Consider the following 22,090-nt stretch of genomic DNA (forward strand, 5'->3'; position numbering starts at 1 on the left):
TCAGACTCTCTCCAAAACTGTAGGGAAAAAAATGCCCCTAGTGAGTATGTTGATAAATATATTCGACTTCAAAAGTTGCTTTTGCAGACCCAGAGAATAAAGATTTCACTTTTTATTGGGTATGTAAAAAAATGGTATAAATTTTAGATTTTACGTTTCAGAAAGAGAAAAAGACATCTATACAATTTACTCTTCTGATTTGTAAAACTCAAGTTTATTCAAAACTGCACCAGAATCTGTGAGTGGGGAGTGATCAATTGGAGTTGAGATTATAATTTGGGGGAGATCAATGAGGGCCTCTGACTTGATCAGAAGTTTTTGTTTTTGTTTACCTCTTCAAAAAATTGAGTAGAAATACATGGATTTGTTATGCCGGGTACATGGATTCATTATGATAAGAAAGAATTTGAAGTTAGATATATATTTAAATATTAAAATGTTTAGTTCAAAAGTATTTTTAAATGAACCTACCTCTTATTGTTACCAAAAGAGGCAATCCCAATCTTATTTAAATTCCATTTTAAATGGCATGGATTCCCCAACCCATTAGCAAAAATATTGTTCAAGATGGTGAAATAATTGTGGTATCTTTTTAAAAACTCTACAATTAGCTAACACTCTGTTGTTGTATATTACTCTCGTCTCTCTCCCTCACTCGCACACATACATGCACACACACGGTAAACTTCTCCAGGCCAAAGCTTAGGTCTTTTATCATCCTCACGTAGCACAATGCCTGGAAAGTTCTTAATATTTGTAAAATTAAATGATACTGTTCAAACCAAATACAAAATTAAATACATGCCCTATTTTAAAAGTTATGATCTAGGTTACATTAATATGACATTCTTGAAAAATGTTAAAATGCATGATTACATTTATGGGGTATTTTTGCATATATAATTTTTAAATTGTTTTAGCTTTGTTTTTTGAAATAATATTGAACTTGTGAGTTGAAAAACAGTATAAACAATTCCTATACACTTTACATCTAGATTCACCAAATTGTTTTTTTTAATTTTTATTTATTTAATTTTAAATGTTTATGGATATATAGTAGGTGTATGTATTTATGGGGTACATGAGATTTAAAAATGCTAAATGCATCATTACATTACATCACTATTACATTATATCACTATGACATTACATCACTATTGCATCAGAATAGTGTTGATATCCTTGTGCATGAAGGTTGTATGACTACAGTTCCTCTTCTCCTTATCTTAGTAAAAGAAGGCCTCCTTAGCCTCAGACTTTCGTATATTTGGCTGCAAGAGAGATATAAGGAGATAGCGAGAAGAGTGAACTTTGGGGAATGTATTGTTCATGAAGAGAGACTATGTCCCCCCAACCTGCTCCCAGAGGGGGAAGGGAGAGGGGTCCATGATTTCTCCTCTTAAGGTAATCACCTGTGAAGCTTAGCGATGACTTCAAGAGGGAGAGAAAATTGCTTGTTTACCTGGCTGAATATCTGCTTACTAACAGGGTCTGAGGAATGGCCTTGTACTGCCAGAAAGGGAGAAAGAGCATGCTGAGATACTGCTGCTGGTAAGGTTCGCCAGGCTAAGAAGGGGCAAGGAGCAGTCCCCTGAGTTCTCAGGAATTCCAGGTAGAGCTATATCTGTCCCAGGCCACAGTCCCCAGAGTTAAAGCTGTAGAAGGTAGAAGAAATGCGGTTCTGTATGTAGGCTTCTCAGGGACCCAGCAGGAGATGAAAAGATACCTGAGGCTTTTAATCAGGATCAGCTGGAAAAGGTAGCTGAGCCTCTCAATGCTCCAGGCAACTGCCTCAACATCATGGCTTTTTTGAGGCTACCCCCCAACAATGGGACAATGATCGAGGTCAACAGGGATGACCCCCAAAAGAGATTTATTTTGCCATCTTCTCCCACCTTAAATCAAAAGGAAAAAATTTAGGAAAGTTATGAGGGAACGGACCCCATTCACCACCTCTAACCCTTCCGTGTTACTTTTGTTATTGCTGTGCAACAAGTTACCACAAATGTAGCAACTTAAAACAACATCCATTCAGTAGGTCAGGTTTGGTAGCTTAGAAATCCAGGGGCAGTGGGACAGTGTTCTCTGCTCAGAGCTCAAAATCTAAAAAAGTGTTGGCCAGGCTGAATTCTTGTCTGGAACCTCTGGGGAAGAGCCCACTGACAAGCTCACTGGGGTTGCTGGCAGAATTCCCTTACCTGCAACTGGAGGGCTGAGGTCCTTGTTTCCTTACAAGCTGCCAGTCCAGGACTGCTCTCAGTTCCCAGAGGCTGCCCACATTCCTTGCCACCTGGTCCCTTTCATCTCCTAAGCCAGCAATGGGGACTCTCACACCTTGAATCTCTCTCCCAGGATTTTTCTCTCTCTCTCTTTCCTATCTCTGACCTCTAGACCCAGATTTTAGCTCCCTAATTTAAGGTCAACTGATTTGGGAATTTAATTACATGTGCAAAATCTCTCCCAGCAACACCTAGATTAGTGTTTGCTTCAATAACTGGAGGAAGATGGATATACATCAAGGGCCAGGAAGAATAAGAGCTATCTCAGAATTAGACCTGTCATACTTCTCTGCCTACCATAAAGAGTGGGAGCTGCAAATCTACATTTCCCTGGGGGAAAGCTTTGGATCAAAATGAGAATAAAGTTTTAGTGAAAATGAGACTTTTAATAACTGGCAATTACTAAAATGTAATGATACAGGACTTTAGTATCATGAAGGGAACCAGATCCGTTAAGAAAGGGGGTAGGTTTGTCAACATAGCAGGATAGTAGCAGTTATTCAAAAAAAATAAAATTATTTCTCATTTATTTATTTACCTTACAAGTTGAGATTCTTCAATTAAAACTATTGTCTATGATTGGAGTAACCTCACACAGTAGAGCAGTCTGTTGTAGTAAATGCCTACACTGTTCTTGTCAGATTTTACCACTTTATAAGACAACCGTATGTGATGGGCAGTATCATCACAGAAAACAAGTGGCAGACCTGGGACTTAAGTCCATAAAGTGTTGCAAACACAAATCTTTTCAGACATGGCTAATATAAATGACAGAATTAGGCCAAGTGTAGGCAATAGGAACTGGTGAGGACTATGGCTAAGTGGAAAGCATATGCCCTGTTAAATGTGAACAGCAACTGCTCAGGTCAAGATATTTGCTGCTACTTTGGAAGGATGATTCAGTATTGTGGAATCTCCTAATTCTTCCAAAGAAACCTAACATTTGAATTTTAATGGAAGACTTCTCAAGTTTTACATATTGATAACTAATTTTTAAAAGGGAAGCCTCTGCAAGGCAAACAAGTAAATAAAATTCTGTGATCAGATTCCGCACAGAGAACATCAGTTCATGTCTTCTGATATAATCCAATGCACTCATACCATAAATGATAAACTTAATGTGTGTGTGGGAGGAAGGATGGTAATTGAAGAGAAGGGATACAATGACTAGAACAATTTATATTGTTAATTCAAAAAAACCTACTTTGATTTGTTTTTTAAAATAAAGAGGATTTACTAGCAGATTTCACTGAAAAAATCCAGATATTCCAAGCTCCAGGTGAAGTTTGATTCAGTGCTTAAACAATGTCATCTGTTTCCTCTCCATCTCACTGTGGTGTATTTTAGTTGTTACCTCACCCTCAGACTCCACATGGGAGCCTTCAGGCAACTGCAGGTTCTCTCAGATGTCCACACATGTGGTCATGCTGAACCAAAACCTCACATCACTTTCCTGGGAGTTCCTGTGAAATATGCATAAATATCATTATCACTGATTGGATTTTGTACCCAACTACTTACTACTGATTGATTTAAGCCAATGAAGTCTAACCCTAGAACTGGTAAGAGGCCAATTCCTCCAAACCTCATAGCTAAGCATAAACAAAATCAATTCCCAAAGGAAATTAGAAATACTCTTTTAAGAAAGACAGATGCTGGGAAACAAAGAACAAAGTCTACCTGAGGTTTATCTTCTGAATATCTCCTCCAGTTCTAGGACTTAAAAGATGTCTAAGAAATATCTACTTCCAGTCTCAACTCTCCTCATGGACTCCAATCCATTTATCCAACTGCATTTGAACCACTTTTACTTAGATAACCAACCTTCAATCAAACATCTCTAATGACATTTCATCATTTCTACCCCACTCCCCACAACATTCTATTACATCTAATTTTTTAGTCAATGTTCTTGTGCAGGAAATAGAAACCAACTCTGGCTAACCTAAGCAGAAAAGGAACTTTATTCAAAACATATCTGGTAGCTTACAGAATTGAGCTATTGTGGGAAGACTATAGAAGCAGAAAATAGACAGGAATCAAGGGAAACAGGAGGAGCTGCAGGCAAAGTACCACCCCGACTCCCACTGTCACTGGACACACTCTCTTCTCCAGAGCCTACAGGCTGCTGCTTCTGCCTTTGCTGCTGAACATCAAGGCCATGAACAATTTCTAAACTGTCCCATCTTATTTGTGTCATTTGTTCCAAATTTGAAATCTTACAGTGGGGCATCCAGTTAGCCACATTTAAATCACATGTTATTGTTCTGCTCACTAGACAGAGCAGGATTACTTGGCATTTATAGTATAGGATTCCCTCTAAATAAGAGAGGGTTGAACAATGGGCCATGAAAAAATGACAAATGTCCTGAATTCCTATATTTTATGGAGCCTCACAACAAGACAGCTATCAGTTCAATATAAATAAGTCCATTCTCATACCCATAGCTCTCCAAAGATAAAATAAATATGCCTTCTCAATGGGCAACAGGTTTGTCTTTAAAGTACCCAAAGAATAGACTCATTGACCACTTGGTGGCAATATTAAAGAAAGAATTCAGGCATCACAGGGTTGGATAGACCAAATGATTTTTTAAAACCTCAATAATCTAAACATTTTAGTTAGAAGTATGTCCTCAGTCCCAATTTACTGCTAGGTGCTCTGCTCTTTCTTCCACTATTTGTGTGTTTGTAAATATTAAGGAACAAAAGCTCAGAACATCACAAATCTGATTTGAAGGCCCTAATAAGACCTTGTGATCACTTCCTTTTCCAGATGCCCCAGGGCATGGCCCACTGCTGGATACTTGGCCCAGGATTTAAAGGGGCTGTGTGCCACTGTGGATTTGGAGGATTATATCCACAATTTGCCACCCAATTCCTCTCTGGTCTAGTACACTTCTTTACTTCACTTCTTAAGTTTCATCTAGGCCTTAAGTGTTTCTGACTGATTATGAGCAATGTAGCAACTGAGGAATCCCCTCCCCGAAAGACAGTAGGACTGTTGACCAGGATACTGGCTTCACTTCTTTCATTCCACTCTTGTCACTGCTTTTCCTCATCCTAGTGATTCTCAAGCTTAAGCATGCATTGAAATTTCCCAGAGGGCTTATTAAAACACAGACAGCTGGCTTAAACCCCGGGTTCCCACTCAGTAGGTTTAAGATGGGGCTCAAGAATTTGCATATCTAGTGACTTTCCAGCTGATGCTGATGCCATGCCTCTTGTCCCCAAACTGCGCTTTGAGAACCATTGTCTTTTACTACCCCTAAGCTGATGCCTTTTCTTTTTCATATAAAAAGCACCTGCTTTTATCATTATGTAGCTCAGGTGCATTCTCTTTTCAATACATTTCTTCCATATTCCATTTATTTGTCTGATAGGAAAGGCTATTTCTTTACCTCTCAAAATACCCTGTCTTTGTGTGTGAAAAGACTAAATTTCAAGTAATGTCACCAAGGAGATAGTTTTATTAGGGAATAAAATAAACACCTTTTAGTGGTACTTCCCAAAACTTGACTTCTAGTCCTATATTGTTCACTCTGTATTCTTTATGACATAAATGTGTCTTCATTTTCTCAACTTTTCTGACTCTTCCTATAAGTGATTCTGAACATCAAAGGTATTTTTCTAAGTTTCTTCTTAAACTCTCTGAAATTTTAAAATCATTATTTTCTTACATTTGTGTATTTCAATGATTGTTTTGCTAACATAAATTACTATGTTTCTTAAGTTTTATTTGCCCTTGTTAAACATAATTTAAATCTATAAAAACAAAAAGGAACAAAAAAGGAAAAGTAATATCAAGCATCAGATAAAAGATGTGCCAAAGTAGGATATGTTGGATATAAACTTCACTTAAGTATCCAGTATATAAACTTCACTTAAGTATCCAGTAAGTGTTTTTTCTTGTTTCTTTTTGGTGTTTTTTGTAACTGTTTTTGAGAAAGCAGTGTCTAAAAGCAAAAGTAAATTTCCTTTTGTCAAACTTTAAAAATTAGAAACTCATTAACTGACCAGTAATGAAAATAAAGGATCTGTTCATTAATGACCAAATTCATGTTTAAGGACACAATTTTGTATGAGTAGCTTCAAATAATCTTTACCCCAGTCTTCCTACTATTCAATCATGAAAGAGTGATAGTATGTTTAGTAATCATTTGACCAAGTCATACATCATTAAATATGTCCTTTTCTTAGAATTAACACCCTCTATACTTTAATTTCCTTTCCTTTCATTCTGTCTCCAATCTTTTGAGACCTCATCAGAGTTCACAATATGTCCCCACCCTACTTCAGTCCCCTGGATGATTAACCACCACTAAGTCTGAAGTTTCTAAATTGTTACTTTTCTTCTTTTTGGCATGTGTTGGGGGAGAGGTAAAATTTTTACAATTCAGAGAAAGACAATATATTTCAAGATTGGAACTGATAAAGATCAAGCATTTCTTTTGATTCTGGCTTTCATTTAAATCATTTGCATTCCAATTATTTGTTAGCTTTCTAAATGGTCTCTTCAGCATCAAGCTAAGATATGATTGGATGTATCTGTGGCTTTTATAAACTCTGTACTATTGAGGGTCATCCAAGTTTTAGAAACACTGTAATGTATGTGGCTATTTTGACAAATCAACATCCTTCTTATTGAATCAGTTTAATATATCTGTTTTTGCTCACATTAGAACGCTAATTATGTAAACACAACTTACCCACCAGCTCTGCCACAAGGGCCTGTTTGAGTGCGTGGCAAAAACAAAAAAAAACATTTCACCAGAAGACCACATTTTGTATGTTATTCAATAAGATACATGGATTGGGTGTGGCATCAGAAGATTTGAATCTATGTGCTAGCTTTATCGCTTATTACCACAATGACACTGAGCAAGCCACTTAAGTTCTCGGAAAATTGCTATGATGTATAAAATGGACATAATTTATACTTGCCCCAACCTATTTCCCTGGATTGTTATTAAGAATAAAATGATAATGGATGCAAAAGACTTTCGCAAGTTATGAAGTATTATACAGATGAGACATGTATTTACTTATATATTAGACATACTGATACATTTTAAATGACTCCAGTTCATCCTTTTTTTTTGAATTTCAGTTAAATACACATTCTAACATCTCACTCAGGAAAAAGGTTATTGTTTTCTTTGATAATAAACTGAAATATTTAACTGAAATTGTATGAGCCTGTATTGTAAAAACAACTCATGATGCTCTTCTCCCTGCCAGTTCCCAAAGGATATTTATCTTAGAATTTTAAGAGGTAAAATTATTTTGGTTCTTCTTCTCCTTGGAGTAATGCTGTTTTTCTCATTCCTTTTAAAGTTAAGAATCATGTAGCATTAAAAAATATATAGAGTAGGCTATGGCATTTTCCTAGTTGCTACAAGAAATAAATGTAGGAGAAAGTTCTTTAATGTAAAAATTCCTAACTGTTAACAGATCGTGAAAATCAGCAACAACTGTTGTGCTGAGGATCATGATCTACAAGTAGAGGGCAGATAATTCCACTGAGATGAAAAGAGTGCGTCTGGTGTTTGAGCTGTGGCCACATTTGACTTTCATGTCCTTTTGGGACACAACACACTTTGTGGAAGAAGAAAGTTAATGCAGCTGCCTTTGCTAATCATTCAGTATGACCCAGCCCCTCAGGGAGGAAGGTAAAAACAGCTACACTCTGAGACCCACCAACCTTGCTGATTAACAGCAAATGCTGGTAAAGTGACCCTCTAAGTCTGTCTAGCCCATCAGGCCTAGAAATGTAATTTAGATGATTATCTCTATGCCCATTAAACCTTGTGACCTATTGCAGTCCGTTTGAAGTTGGTCTGCTTACACTTGTTAATAGGAAAAAAAGAAGGATTAACTCAGAGGTCATGAAATCAGAGTGCAGCCAAGATGATGGCAAAAGAGCATAGGAAACCTTCCTTGGCCCCTGTAGAAGAGAGGAAGAACCCTGAGAATAAGGGGCTGCCAACAGAATTCATTTCTTTATGGAAAAAAGAGTTCTTTGGAATGCAACCAAGATTGAATCCTTCACCCTCCACTAGTTCTGGAGAGTTTTGTTTAATTTATAAGCATCATATTCTAACAAGGTGAGCAGTCATGTTTAAGATCATGGGATTTATGAAAAGGATCACAGCATAAAGTCTGCTTGAGAAACTTAATGAAGAGAATAGATGCATTGTCTGCATTCTATAACAATTTGAAACAGACACCATAACATATTTGAGATCTGATATAAAAGTTAAATCATTTTGTGTAAGCTGTAAGGTCTGAAGAAAACTACTAGAACCCATTAATTTTAGTTTACCTTTTAAAGTCTATTTTTTTTTTTTTTTTTTTTGAGATGGAGTCTCGCTCTGTTGCCCAGGCTGGAGTTCAGTGGAGCGATCTCGGCTCACTGCAAGCTCTGCCTCCCGGGTTCACGCCATTCTCCTGCCTCAGCCTCCTGTGTAGCTGGGACTACAGGCGCCTGCCACCATGCCCGGCTAATGTTTTTTTGTATTTTTAGTAGAGATGGGGTTTCACCGTGTTAGCCAGGATGGTCTCGATCTCCTGACCTCGTGATCCACCCGCCTCGGCCTCCCAAAGTGCTGAGATTACAGGCGTGAGCCACCGCGCCTGACCCAAAAGTCTATTGCTTTTAAACTCGAAAGAGCTGAGCTTAGTTCCTGAGGTCCTTGTTGGGCGCAGCTTCTCTGTGTATGCAGAGCAGTTCATTACTGGCTTACATTCTGAACACTATCATAGCGGGAGGCTCTCTTACTGGTCAGAGCTTTAATATGCTGAGAATGTTGCTCAAGTAAAAGCTCCTATCAGCTGACCTCTTTACTCACTGGATATTTAAACTTTCTCTTTCACTTTAAGAAAACCTGAAATAATTTTTAAAACTTACAATTCTTAAAAAGTGACTGACAAGGTCTTAATATTTTAAAAGTAGTCTTCTCTATCTAAAGAATCAAGACTTTGTATTCTCTTAAATATCACTTTTAACATATAATTTTATTTACTAAAACATGGTTCTGCATAATTTTAATTTAAAAAAATTTTTAAATTGTTGTGGGTATGTAGTAGGTGTATATGGGGTACATGAGATGTTTTGATGCAGGCATGGAATATGTAATGATCACATCATGGAGAATGGGATATCCAACCCTTCAAGCATTTAACTTTTGAGTTACAAAAAATCCAATTACGCTCTTTAAGTTATTTTAAAATGTACAATTAAATTATTATTGACAATAGTCAGCCTATTGTGATATCAAATACTAGGTCTTATTCATTCTATTTTTTTGTATCCATTAACCATCCCCCACCTCTCCTCCAGCCCTCCATTACCCTTTTCAGCCTTTGGTAACCAACCTTCTACTCTCTGTGTCTATGAGTTCAATTGTTTTGATTTTTAGATCCCACAAATAAGTGAAAACATGGGATGTTTGTCTTCCTGTAAAATTTCTTAGAAACAAGACTATTTATAAAGGTAGACACTTTAGTATGGCAAACTCTGCAAATGTTTCAGAGTTATAGGAAAAGGAAAAATCAAACAAGTTTAGAACCTCAATGAAGACTTTACTGTATACATTTATAATGGCTGATAACAGGAACCTAATATTCAAATACAACATAAATATGTGTATATGCTTATAAAATATTCTAATGAAACAAATGCAATATTACAAGCTATTTAAAAATCTGAAATGCTATTGATAGGAGTTCAGAATGCATGTATAAATGAATATGTATACAAGTTTCAACATTAAATAGGTTCCGAGTCACTGTATTTTATAAAGCCATCAAATTAACAAGCTGCCTATAGCTTTTAGAGATAAGTTAAATTAGCTAAAATTACATTCATAAGACAGTATTAAAATGATTGGATGAAAAACTAAGTTCTATAAAGAAGGTAATTGGGAAAATTAGGAAAAAGCAACTTTATTGAATATGAAATTTTTGATCCTATTTCCCGTTTTAAAAATGTATTTTTGTTTTTAATGGAATTTTCTGTTTTATATTAAGAATAGGATGGCATTGAATTAGATTTAGTTTTATTGGGAAGCAACAGATAATCCATGATTTTTTGTTTCCATTAAGTTCTGATAATGATCAAAATATCATTTGATCATCTGATCATCTGATAATGATCAAAATATCATTTTGCTGAAATTTTTTACTGAAGAATATCATCAAATTTTGGTAGGCCACTGAGAATACTAATGGCTAAACTTTTAAATTTGCCACTCGTGTATCCCAGTGCCTGATGTAATAAACATGCAATAAATATTTGTTGAATGAATGGATGATCTTATTGATCTGTGGCTAGTGACTTCAGAGAGAAAAAGTGGCAACTAAAGTGATTCTTTTCACTCTAAATTCAGGATAATAGTGCTGAAATGTGATTTCCTCCAGGGACTGATAAAATAATTTTGAGTTAATCTCTAAGGTACATTCAAATATTTTTTGCGTTGAAGGAACTGTGTTTGGATTTTTTTTTCTTTAGCATGGATGGCTCCAATAATGCAGATGGTTTAATCAATGTCTGTGGGAGGAAATCACTTCTTCCTTTGATCCCCACCTTACACTTAACACTTCCTTACACCTTACATTTCCCTATTTTACACGGACTACACCTTAGTGACACTTGCTTACATGCATATCTCCCCTAGATTTTTCTTCCTTGTCTTGCCATGCCTGCCACCTCACAAAGCATGTGGTATAAGATCGATAGCCAGTGAATGTTTGTGGAGTATGTGAATGATGAAGAGTGAGTCCATATATAAGAAATCTGTCTAGTTTTTGCAGCAGCTAACTCACTGCGTCTCTCTTCAGATGCTCTATGCTCAGTGGCATCAGACACATCATCAGGACATACTGGAATTTGTGACATTTTTTCTGTGGCTTTAAGCAGGTTGCCTGTACCTCTCTGAGCCTTGGTTTAATCATTTTTATGGAGTAGCTGAATTTTTCTGGCCTTTCTCACCCTGGGCCTCATTCTGCTTGGCAAAAGGTCTTTTGTGCTTCTCTGTATAAATTTAGGGTCTTTTGATTCACTATAAATTTTACTTGTTAACTTAATAAATATAATTAAATGAACTTACTAGTAATAGACAGAAAATGCTTAACACAAGGCCTGATGAATAATAAGCACTCAGTAAAAGTTAACACTTACTGTTATTATTATTAGTACATACCAGCTACAGGGCTGATTACAATAGATATCATCCGTCTTCTCATGGAGCTCAGAGTCTACTGGGTAAAACAAATGTTCAATAGATTATACAAATAATAAATTAGTTATAATTGGTATAAATGCAATGATGGAGAAGATCAAAGTTTAATAAGAAATGAGTTTCTATCCTTCATTAAAATTCCAAAGGAGGCCAGGCACGGTGGCTCACACCTGTAATCCCAGCAGTTTGGGAGGTTGAGGCGGGTGGATCACCTGAGGTCGGGAGTTCCAGACCAGCCTGGCCAACATGGTGAAACCTCATCTCTACTAAAAATACAAAAATTAGCGGGTGTGGTGGCCCATGTCTGTAATCCCAGCTGCTTGGGAGGCTGAGGCAAGAGAATCGCTTGAACCTGGGAGGCAGAGAACCCAGTGAGCCAAGATCGAGGCCACTGCACTCCAGCCTAAGTGACAGAGCAAGACTCTGTCTCAAATAAATACATAAATAAAAAGAAAATTCAAAAGGAGATCTTCATGTCTCTTAGTCTACTAGTTTTGCCTACCAAGGAGGTTTTCTGTCATCATTAAATGATTTGTAAAGTGATTGTTAAATAATTTCTAATTTACTCAGTAAAAATGCCCCTGCTACCATTTAAATTTAGAATATCTGTATGCCAAACATTAAAATTACTCAAACTTAAATTCCTGCCTTTAATACATCTTTACATATTTTCCAAAGACTGAGTTTGTTTAATAGAAGGAATACTTTACATTATCAAATGAAAAATGTAATGTCTAGAGTTAGAGGAATCCATAAACACTTATTGTCCAATTAGCTAGTAAATTTTCCCTGATTAAAAATAGCTGTATCTTCATTGGCAGCATACCATTTTCCCAATTCTGCTTTTATTCATATGATTGCAGATGTCACTAGAAGAATGCATTTTAAAAATATACAGTGCTGTTATATCCATATACCAGCCCCAACATCTCCTGAGCCTGTCCCCCCAGTGGTTTCTCTGGAACCTAAACATGTTATTAAACATAATATATTATAGCCTAGTTGAATCATCTTTGTAAGTCTCATTCATAAAGTAATGTTATGAAAATATTTGAAAAACCCTGAATATTTTCTTTCCCAGACTTTTCCTAATTTCCTGTAAATACATCCTGTGTATTCCTACCACAATAGATAAATGGGTATTTCTTACTGTTTTGAAATCTAACAATGCCTAGAAATTGGATATCTTGATTTAATCTTTCCTAAATTAAAATGAATTCATTATAAAATCAGTGAATATGCAACTATTAAATTGATTTCAAATGGGCAATAATATATTTTCAACTATGACTTTGGAATCTGGGACCAGAAAGTCTTGGTTTGAATTCCTTTCTCTTTTAAAAATCTATTTATTTGAACCCTACTCTGAATAGGAAGGCGCTGAGGTGGCTTTCAATGACAGCTATATAAAAAAAATAGATTGGTGAAATAGAGCTGGAAGGCAGGAAAGGTAAAACAACTTGTCAAGGTCAAACAGCTTGTGGTCACTCACAGATCACATCCCCTGGTAAGTCCCAGTTCTCTCTGTACACTGTTGAGGGTCATTAGGTCTACCCCGGGAAAGGTTGTGCTGGATAGGTAGTAATCGGTATCTTATAGCTTGAATGTTTGGAGAGACATATATTTATAGTATTACAGATAAATGATGATTTTTCTATAAAACTAGTGCTTAGCTTACAATGCGAAGCAGATTTGAAATCCAAGAGTATTTTTCTATCTCACAGTTTCATTAACCCTGTCCTGACTGAAATACTCTTGTTTTTTTTTTTTTTATTTTGACGTGGAACAACTAGAGATATTTTTCATCCTTTAATATAGTTAATAAACTTCACATGACACTTAAAGATTATAGATTGCTGCTTTCTTCTAGAAAGGTAAACCAATTTAAATATGTTTAAAAACATTATATGTTTTCATTCAGAATTTTGATTTGTGTGTCTGCCCTTATAAAACATAAGGAAGACCTGACATAAGTGGATGGATGAATGAATGGAGGAATGGTTGGGTGGGTGGATGGATGGATGGATAGACAGACAGACAGACAGACAGACAGATAGATGTATTAGTTAAAACTCTTGTATATTTTAGGACTTTAATATTACATGTCTAATTCTGCTAAAAAAGTCAGTTCCCAACTGGGATATAAATTAAGGAAACCTAGAGTAAATGCATATGATCGATTGCTCAATGTAAGGACAGATCCAACTGGTTATGAAGAAGGCTTAGAAGAATAAGACAGATTTTTTATTGACAGCTTACAGATGTCCAGTGATCAATAGCTTCAAAATTTATACTGAATGAAAGATTCTGAAGAACACATATCTACTGCCCTATGATAGTCATCTTTGTGTGTATACATATTTGAATTTCTATCTAGAAGTCAACATCCTTAAAGGCAGAGACCATTTTTGTTGGGCAGCTGACAGGGGGTTGGTATCTTATCATTTGGCTCAATGAACTGGCAGTTCTTCAGTAGTTCTTGTAACTAAATTATAATTGTAACAAAATAATACAAAATAATTTTAAGAAAATAATAGTGTTTACATCTCCATACTCATTTACTTTCACTACCCTGTGAAACAGATACTCCTATTAATATCCCTACTTTATTTTTTTTTTAACTTTTAGGTTCATGGTTACATGTGCAGGTTTGTTACATAGGTAAATTTGTGTCACAGGGATTTGTTATACAGATTATTTCCTTACCCAGGTACTAAGCCTTTGTACCCAATAGTTATCTTTTCTGCTCTTTTCCTGTCTACCACCCTCCACCTTCAAGTAGGTCCCAGTATCTATTGTTCCTCTCTTTGTGTCCATGAGTTCTCGTCATTTAGCTCCCACTTATAAGTGAGAAGATGTGGTATTTGGTTTTTTGTTCCTGCATTGGGAACAGCTCCATCCATGTTCCTACAAAAGATATGATCTCATTCTTTTTATGGCTGAATAGTATTCCATGGTATATATACACTACATTTTCTTCATCCAGTCTATCATTGATTGGCATTTAAGTGGACTCCATGTCATTGCTGTTGTGAATAGTGCTGTAATGAACATTCACATGCACGTGTCTTTATGGTAGAATGATGTATATTCTTCCAGGTATATACCCAAAAATGATATTGCTGGGTCAAATTTCAGTTCTGTTTTTAGCTCTTTGAGGAATTGCCTGACTGCTTTCCATAATGATTGAATTGATATACACCCCCACCAACAGTTTATAAATGTTCCTTTTTTGCCGCAACATCACCAGCATGTGTTATTCCTCAGCTTTTTAATAATAACCATTCTGACTGGTGTAAGATAGTATCTCATTGTGGTTTTGATTTGCATTTCTCTAATGATCAGTGATATTGAGCTTTTGTTCATTTGATTGTTGGCTTGTCTTCTTTTGAAAAGTGGGTATTAAAGTCTTTTGCCCACTTTTTAATGGGGTGATTTGTTTTTCCTTGTAAATTTAAGTTCCTTATAGATGCTGGATATTAGACCTTTGTCAGATGCATGGTTTGCAGATATTTTCTTCCATTCTGTGAGGTGTCTGTTTACTCTGTTGATAGTTTTGTTTGCGGTGCAGAAGCTCTTAAATTTAATTAGATCCCATTTGTCAATTTTTGCTTTTGTTGCAATTACTTTTGGCATCTTCGTCATAAAATAATTGCTCATTCCTATGCCTAGAATGGTATTGCTTAGTTTGTCTTCCAGCATTTTAATAGTTTTGGGTTTTACATTTAAGTCTTTAATCCATCTTCAGTTGATTTTTGTATATGGTGTAAGGAAGGGGTCCAATTTCAATCTTCTGAATATGGGTAGCAGTTATCCTTGCACCATTTATTGAATAGGTAATCCTTTCCCCATTGCTTTTTCTTTTTTTGTCAGCTTTGTGGAATATCAGATAGTTGTAGGTGTGCAGTCCTATTTCTGGGCTCTATATTCTGTTCCTTTGGTCTATGTGTCTGTCTTTGTACCAGTACCATGTTGTTTTGGTTACTGTAATCCTGTAATATAGTTTGAAGTCAGGTAACATGATGTCTCCAGCTTTTTTCATTTTGCTTAGAATTACCTTGGTTATTCGGGCTTTTTTGGTTGTTCCATATGAATTTTAAAATAGATTTTTCTAGTTCTATGAAGAATATCATTGGTAGTTTGATAGCAGCAGCATGGAGTCTGGAAACCTCTTTGGACAGTATGGTCATTTTAACAATATTTATTCTTCTGATCCATGAACAGGATATGTTTTTCCATTTGTTTGTGTCATTTCTGATCTATTTGAGCAGTGTTTTGTGATTCTCATTGTAGAGATCATTCACCTCCCTGGTTAGCTGTATTCCTGGGTAATTTATTCGGTGAAAATTGTGAATGCGATTGTGCTCCTGATTTGGCCCTCAGTTTGGCTGTAGTTGGTGTAGAGAAATGCTAGTGATTCTTGTACATTGATTTTGTATCCCAAGACTTTGTTGAAGTTGTTTATCAGCTAAAGGAGCTTTTGGGCTACGACTGTGGGGTTTTCTAGATATAGAATCATGTTGTCAGCAAACAGGGATTATTTGACTTTCTCTGTTCCTATTTGGATGGCCTTTCTTTCTCTTGCCTGATTGCTCTAGCTAGGACTTCCAATACTAGGCTGAATAGAAGTAGTGAGAGGGCATCCTTGTCTTGTGCCAATTTTCAAGGGGAATGCTTCCAGCTTTTCCCCATTCAATATGATGTTGGCTGTGGATCTGTCATAGATGGCTATCTCAAGAGATGCAGAAAAACTTTCAATAAAATTCAACTTCCCTTCATGTTATAAACTCTCAATAAACTAGATATTGAAGGAACATACTTCAAAATTATAAAATCCCCATTTTATTGTGACAGAAACTGAGGCAGAGAGCATTTACGTGTCTCATTACACAGGATAGTGGATGGATTGGCTTTCAAATGTAGGTAGTTTGGTTCCAGAATCTTGTACTCAAAGTCAGTCTTCTATTCTACCTTAGCTAAAAAGCATCAATGTTATTACTGAAATAACACTTATTTCTTGAATTCAAATGGGAATATTTCAAGGAAGTTCCAAAATTGGAGATGAATTATATTTAAAACAAAGGTCAAATTTTTAAGTTAAAATAAACTTTGAATTAACAGCTACCACATTTTGGAACTTTTCAATACAACAAGACTGTTGACCCACTGTAAGAAAGAGCGATAGAGGAAGGCTGATGCCAGCACCAGAGTGAGCCAGTGAAGGACAAGAGAAGCTCCACAGCAGTTTTCTATAACAAATAGATTTGTCAGGCAAGGCAGCTGGACCAAGGGATATGGTTCATCTTTTTTTCAGAGAAACAGTGGCAGCAGGGGTCCAAGAAGCAGCAAATTAACTTGAGGTGAGTGCCCTCCTATAACGGACAGTCTAGAATGTATACCGCTTGGTGATTTAGTATGACAAGTAGGTGTAAATTACTTAAGGAATTAGTCTAATACTAGCAGGACTCTGGCCATAGGGATAGGGTTAAATAAATAACTCGAGAGTTTTATGTGCTAAAAACAATAGACAAACAATATCCCTCTATCCTCCCCGCTGGAAAACAAAAAACAAAAAACAAAACACCTCTGGAAATAACTTGAATTGCATAGTTAGTTAAATAACTAGTAGTAATAAGCCTCCTATAATTGAAATCAGGGAATATCCATAAATAAATCAAAGTTGCAACATTAATAGGAGCCCTTACTATTTCTTTCTCACTATTTCCTTTCATTTTCTCTGATTTCTTTTTTTTTTTAAACATGTTTTACAGGGAATCAATAGCTTTTAAAATATCACCTTTGTAATACTGAAAAAAAACACAGTTGGAATATTACATTTAGTTTTGGTTTGCATATTACTAAATACATATAAGCCAACTGGATGGAGTTCAGAGAATAACAAGAAAAATTAAGAGGATGAAAGGATTGATTTATTAGCCATGATTAAAGGAGTCAAATATGTCCAAAGGGAAAGGTGAACGTCATGACAATAGCTCAAAAATATCTGAAAGGTGTAAACTCCCCTGAAGAGGACCATTTTTAAATTTGTATAACAGCAATTATATCTTGCCAAACAGATTTGGTTTAGAAAGAAAATTGCTACTTTATGCATTTATAGAGGCAGTGGAAAGAGCTGCGCTAATATAACTTGTTGTATGCCTTCTCCTATTTTGAAAAGGACAAAGGCAATCTGAAGTAAAATACAGGTTATTTATATTCTTTCTATCACAGAGATTTCTGCCATCCTTGGAAAGGAAGCATCTGTGATAATAGTGACTAGAAGTACTCCAAAGTATAGAATTGTTGATAGCTTTAAAGTAAATCTGTCATGTTCTGACTTGTAGCTACTTAATTTGGCTGCCTAGGAAGTAAGAGAACTCTGGCAAAAAGAGACTTGCTTCAAAGCAGCAAAGAATGGCAGTAGCGTACATTTTGATATTTTGTTTGGTCTGTTGGTTTCTATGCATTCTCATTCCCAGAAGGTACCACTGAGATTTAGATGCATCGGGACTACATTCTTTTCTCGCCATTTCTTGTTTAGTAGTGTGTTTTCCTTGTGAGAGAGATGCAGATTCCTTTCCTGTCTCTGTCACTTGCTAGCTTTTTGACATGAGAATAATAACATCTTACCTCCCTAACTTCAAGGATTCAATGATATGTGTGTGTGTTCGTGTGTGCAGTTGTCGAGCTCATAGAAGGTGCTTAGTTGATATTAGTTCTGTCTCCTTGCCTACTTACCATGTTTCTCTATCCGACTTTACAAGCTGTATTTAAGTCAATTTTGTACAAGTTCCTGATGTTGCCAATTTTTTATATTTTTCTAAAAAAGCAGAAAATGTGGATTTTATGTGAAAATTCTCAAAAAACACTTTTTAAAGGTTTAAGCCAAGCCAAAGAAATGCATATATTGTGTACAAGCCAAACAAAATGCATATATTGCCCATATATTTACCTAAAATAATTCTTTCCATAAAGAGTTACACACATATAACAGTGCAACGGCTAGTTCCTTCCAAAGAGCAGTGAGGAGAAAGTGCTGTACTGCAGCTTGGAAATAATCCTTTCTGAAGTGGTCTTTAAGTTCTGCTACTATAATGTCATGACATGACATTTTGTAATAAGCTATGCTTCTTTCACCCTTTTTCCTTCTGCCCCTACCTTCCTTCCATGCAGGAAATATCTGCTGTGTTCTATTCTTATGACCAGGGGGTAAAGTTGTTATAGCATGAATGCAAGTAAGAAAATAAAGTCCATTAGATAATCTGGATTCTTCCCTACAGGAAAGGATTCTAGGATTTAATCCCTTATTGTCATCCCCAAGATATTACAGTTCTCTGAATTGGAGAACAGAAAGAAAAAGCAATGGGGAAGTAAAGGAGGTAGGTGCTAGGAAGTATTCATGAGGAGGGGCTCTTGAATCCAGATCTTTTTGTCAGAAGAACCACAAAGAGATTGAGGACCTAGTAGCAGAGAGGACCTCACCCTCATTTTTCGGCATGCAGCCTCTGAGGAGGGGGCAATGAACCACCAACTGGTGAAAAGAGGAGAAATGACAGTAAGGAATATTGGGAAAATAGCATCGGAGACAACACCACTGAATGAAAAAGCATCTAAAAGTTGCCCATCCTGACTTCCTTGAGGAATGGATATTTAACTAGAAATTAAATTTCTTTTCAGAGAAAGAAAGTTACATTTTACACACCAAGTTTGTGGTCTTTGAAACTTGCACCTATTATACACATGTGTATTTTTGTTGTTGTTGTTGTTGTTGTTATGGTGAAGGGCATTAACTTTGTGCTGTAATGTGGAAGTAAACAGGGAATGGGGGACAGCTTGATGAGAAAGATCCACTTCAAGTACAATTGATGATGAATCATATGAATCTTAAACATGGACAAAAAAGTTGTGCAGACAGGTGGTAAGGACTGTGCAAGATGTTACAGCCTACACTACAATGGCAAAGTACATGTGTCCCAAATTAAAAGTGGAGGAATGGAATGCCAGGAGTGACAGAACCAAAGCAGTCAATCGTGATGGAAGCATTTGAACTTAGATGACTGAGGGTGAATGGTGCCTCCAGAAATACACAGGGAAAGCAAGAAGAGCTGACCTTGCAGAGAATATGCTAATGTTCTCAGGACAAGTTGAATTTTTAAGGTACAGGTAGGTCATGTAGCAGAGCTGTGAGGCAACTAAATTGAAACCTGAAGGGGAATGTTGAGACTGGGGTTGGAGATGCAGGTGTCAATGGTATAAATGTGATAACTTAGTCTGTGAAGCCAGGTGAGACTACCTAAAGAACAGGATGCAGCAAAGAGGTTCAAGGAGACAATGTATATTTAGAAGGTAGGAGAAAGTTTGGAGCCAGCATATACAGCAGAAAAACAAGGTCAGAGATATGGGAGGAGAACAAAGCTGTACCGTGTTTTGGAAACCAAAAGTGAAAGATGTTTCAAAATGGAGTGATCAGTGAAGTCGGGCCCTGCAGGAAAATGATGGGGTATGGGTGTTAAGACTATGAGCCAACCTGTTGGCCTAGTCATTTAGAAGGTTAGAGACCTTAAGATGAACTATTCCCCTAGAATGGTGAGGGCAGACGCTAGGCTGCAAGCCTAAGAAATTAATAGCTGTGGAATTAATAGCTGTGGATATAGATATACTCTGTAAGAAGTTTGGCACTGAATGAAATAGAGAGTGATGGTTGGAGTAAGTCAAGCAAAGCATGTCAGGAAGTATCCAACTTAACGTAAACCTTTATATCCTAGTGTATACATGTAATAAATTTAAAGGGTAGGGAGGATTATTCTGAAGATAAATTTATTCCCCAGACCTTGCTGAAGTACTATCACAATAGTGTGCAGAATGGAACGTTTCTGGCATATTCTTCTAAGCAGAAACAGAAGTTTTTTTCATGTGTCTATACCTTTAAGCCTTTAATTATGAAAATCACTTTATTTTGTTCATATTCTTATTTGATTTTCTGTTGTTTACATGAATTGAAATCTGTTCAAATGTTTAAGATTTAGGATGAATAACAGCTCAATGGTAATGACTTATAAACCCAACATAACAGTTTATAGTTAGCTTCTTAGGCAACATGTATTAAAGGTCATTGTTCCTTAGCCCTGCCCCAAAGTAGTAAGGGAAGTAGTACATTTTAATTAGTATAAGACAAAGACAAATAAATTATATTGCTTTGATAGTCTGAAGTTTTGTTAGTAAACATTTAATGTTTTAAATTATTCACAATTTATAACACCTTGCAGTTTTTTAAGGGAAAAAAATGAAAGTAACAATGATTGCACTGTGTTCTGTGATACACACTGGGATCTAAAATTTCACATTTAAAGTATAAAACTGATTTACTGTTATGTTTTTCTTTTTATTGTATGACTTTCACAAAGTACACATCATTTGACTATTCTCTCAGTGAATGAGATTGCTTGGATTTTCAGAATCTTGGAATAGTATCACATGGTGGTCCCAAAGACCACATGATAGGTAGCTTTCTTCCTGACAAATTCCCAACACTTGGGCAAACTGCGAGAGATGTGTGTGATGATTCTTAAAGTGACTCATTATATTTTCATGTGAGTAGATTATCGCACTGCAGGAGAGACAAGTGTTTTCAGCTGATGGCCTATTTTACCTTTTCCCTATGTTTTAAAAAGTAACACACAAATGGATTCCGAAGATTTTAGAAATATATTTTTTTCTTGGAAAATATCAACAATGAAATAAAAATAGACTTTTAATGTGGTAGCTAATTTGATTTTCTTTAAAAAATTCTGAGGCTCTTTACTTAGTTTTTCTGCATTATCCTTTGAAGCCAATGGGACAATAATATCCTGAAATAATTATTTTAATACATCATGGAATTCATGACAAAATCTAGAATTACGTGATACATTATCTGTACACTCTTGTCTCCAGGGTTCTCTCAGTGGGTCACACCTTGGCACACACTTTCTGTTCTTCTTTCATATACTATTATTAGCCCGAGATTTTCATGCTCCATCAATTTTTCTTTGCTACACAATGGAGAAGAGAAGAGAGAACAGGAAGAGACTTAAATGCACCCTTTATGACAGGAACAGAACATGATTTTTAGATGATCTACCTATAGGCTTTAAAATTAATACCTCACCTCCAATACTTCCAGCGTAGCCTGAGACATGGAAGGTGGTTACTTTTAAAACTAAAAGTAATGTTCTTAGTTACTTTTAGGACTAATGTGATGATTAGCTGGGACATGTCTTAGCATTCTCTGACAGGATCGGATCAGGGTGGTCAGCCAGGGTTGAAACTGTGACTGTATGACATTTGATTTGGGCTTCATCTCTAAATGGACTTGAGGCTTTTTCACAAAATAATATTTTAAACTAATTTTTTTCATCATGTTCAAGAAATAGTCAACAGTAAGGGTTCTACTGTACTCAAGGAAACTGTATGAGATGAAGTGTGATGATTCTTAAATGGATTTATTGTGTTTTTGTGTGAGAGATGATCATACTGCAGGAGAAACAATGGTGTTCAGCTGAGCTTGTTTTATATATTTGTAAAAGGTGA

At 36.1% G+C, this 22,090-nt stretch overlaps 1 protein-coding gene and 1 long non-coding RNA gene across 7 annotated transcripts in view; both read left to right on the forward strand.

Annotated features, from left to right (window-relative positions):
• Nucleotides 1-22,090, forward strand: part of CPED1 (cadherin like and PC-esterase domain containing 1) — a 315,315-nt gene that overhangs the window by 170,981 nt on the left and 122,244 nt on the right. The window lies entirely within an intron of this gene.
• On the forward strand, nucleotides 1,326-2,553 carry LOC134810566 (uncharacterized). The gene is made up of 3 exons (XR_010158966.1): nucleotides 1,326-1,404; nucleotides 1,489-1,551; nucleotides 2,465-2,553. It is a non-coding gene; the product is annotated as an uncharacterized LOC134810566 (long non-coding RNA).

This window comes from Pan troglodytes, chromosome 6, assembly GCF_028858775.2.
Source record: "Pan troglodytes isolate AG18354 chromosome 6, NHGRI_mPanTro3-v2.0_pri, whole genome shotgun sequence".
Classification (NCBI taxonomy): domain Eukaryota; kingdom Metazoa; phylum Chordata; class Mammalia; order Primates; family Hominidae; genus Pan; species Pan troglodytes.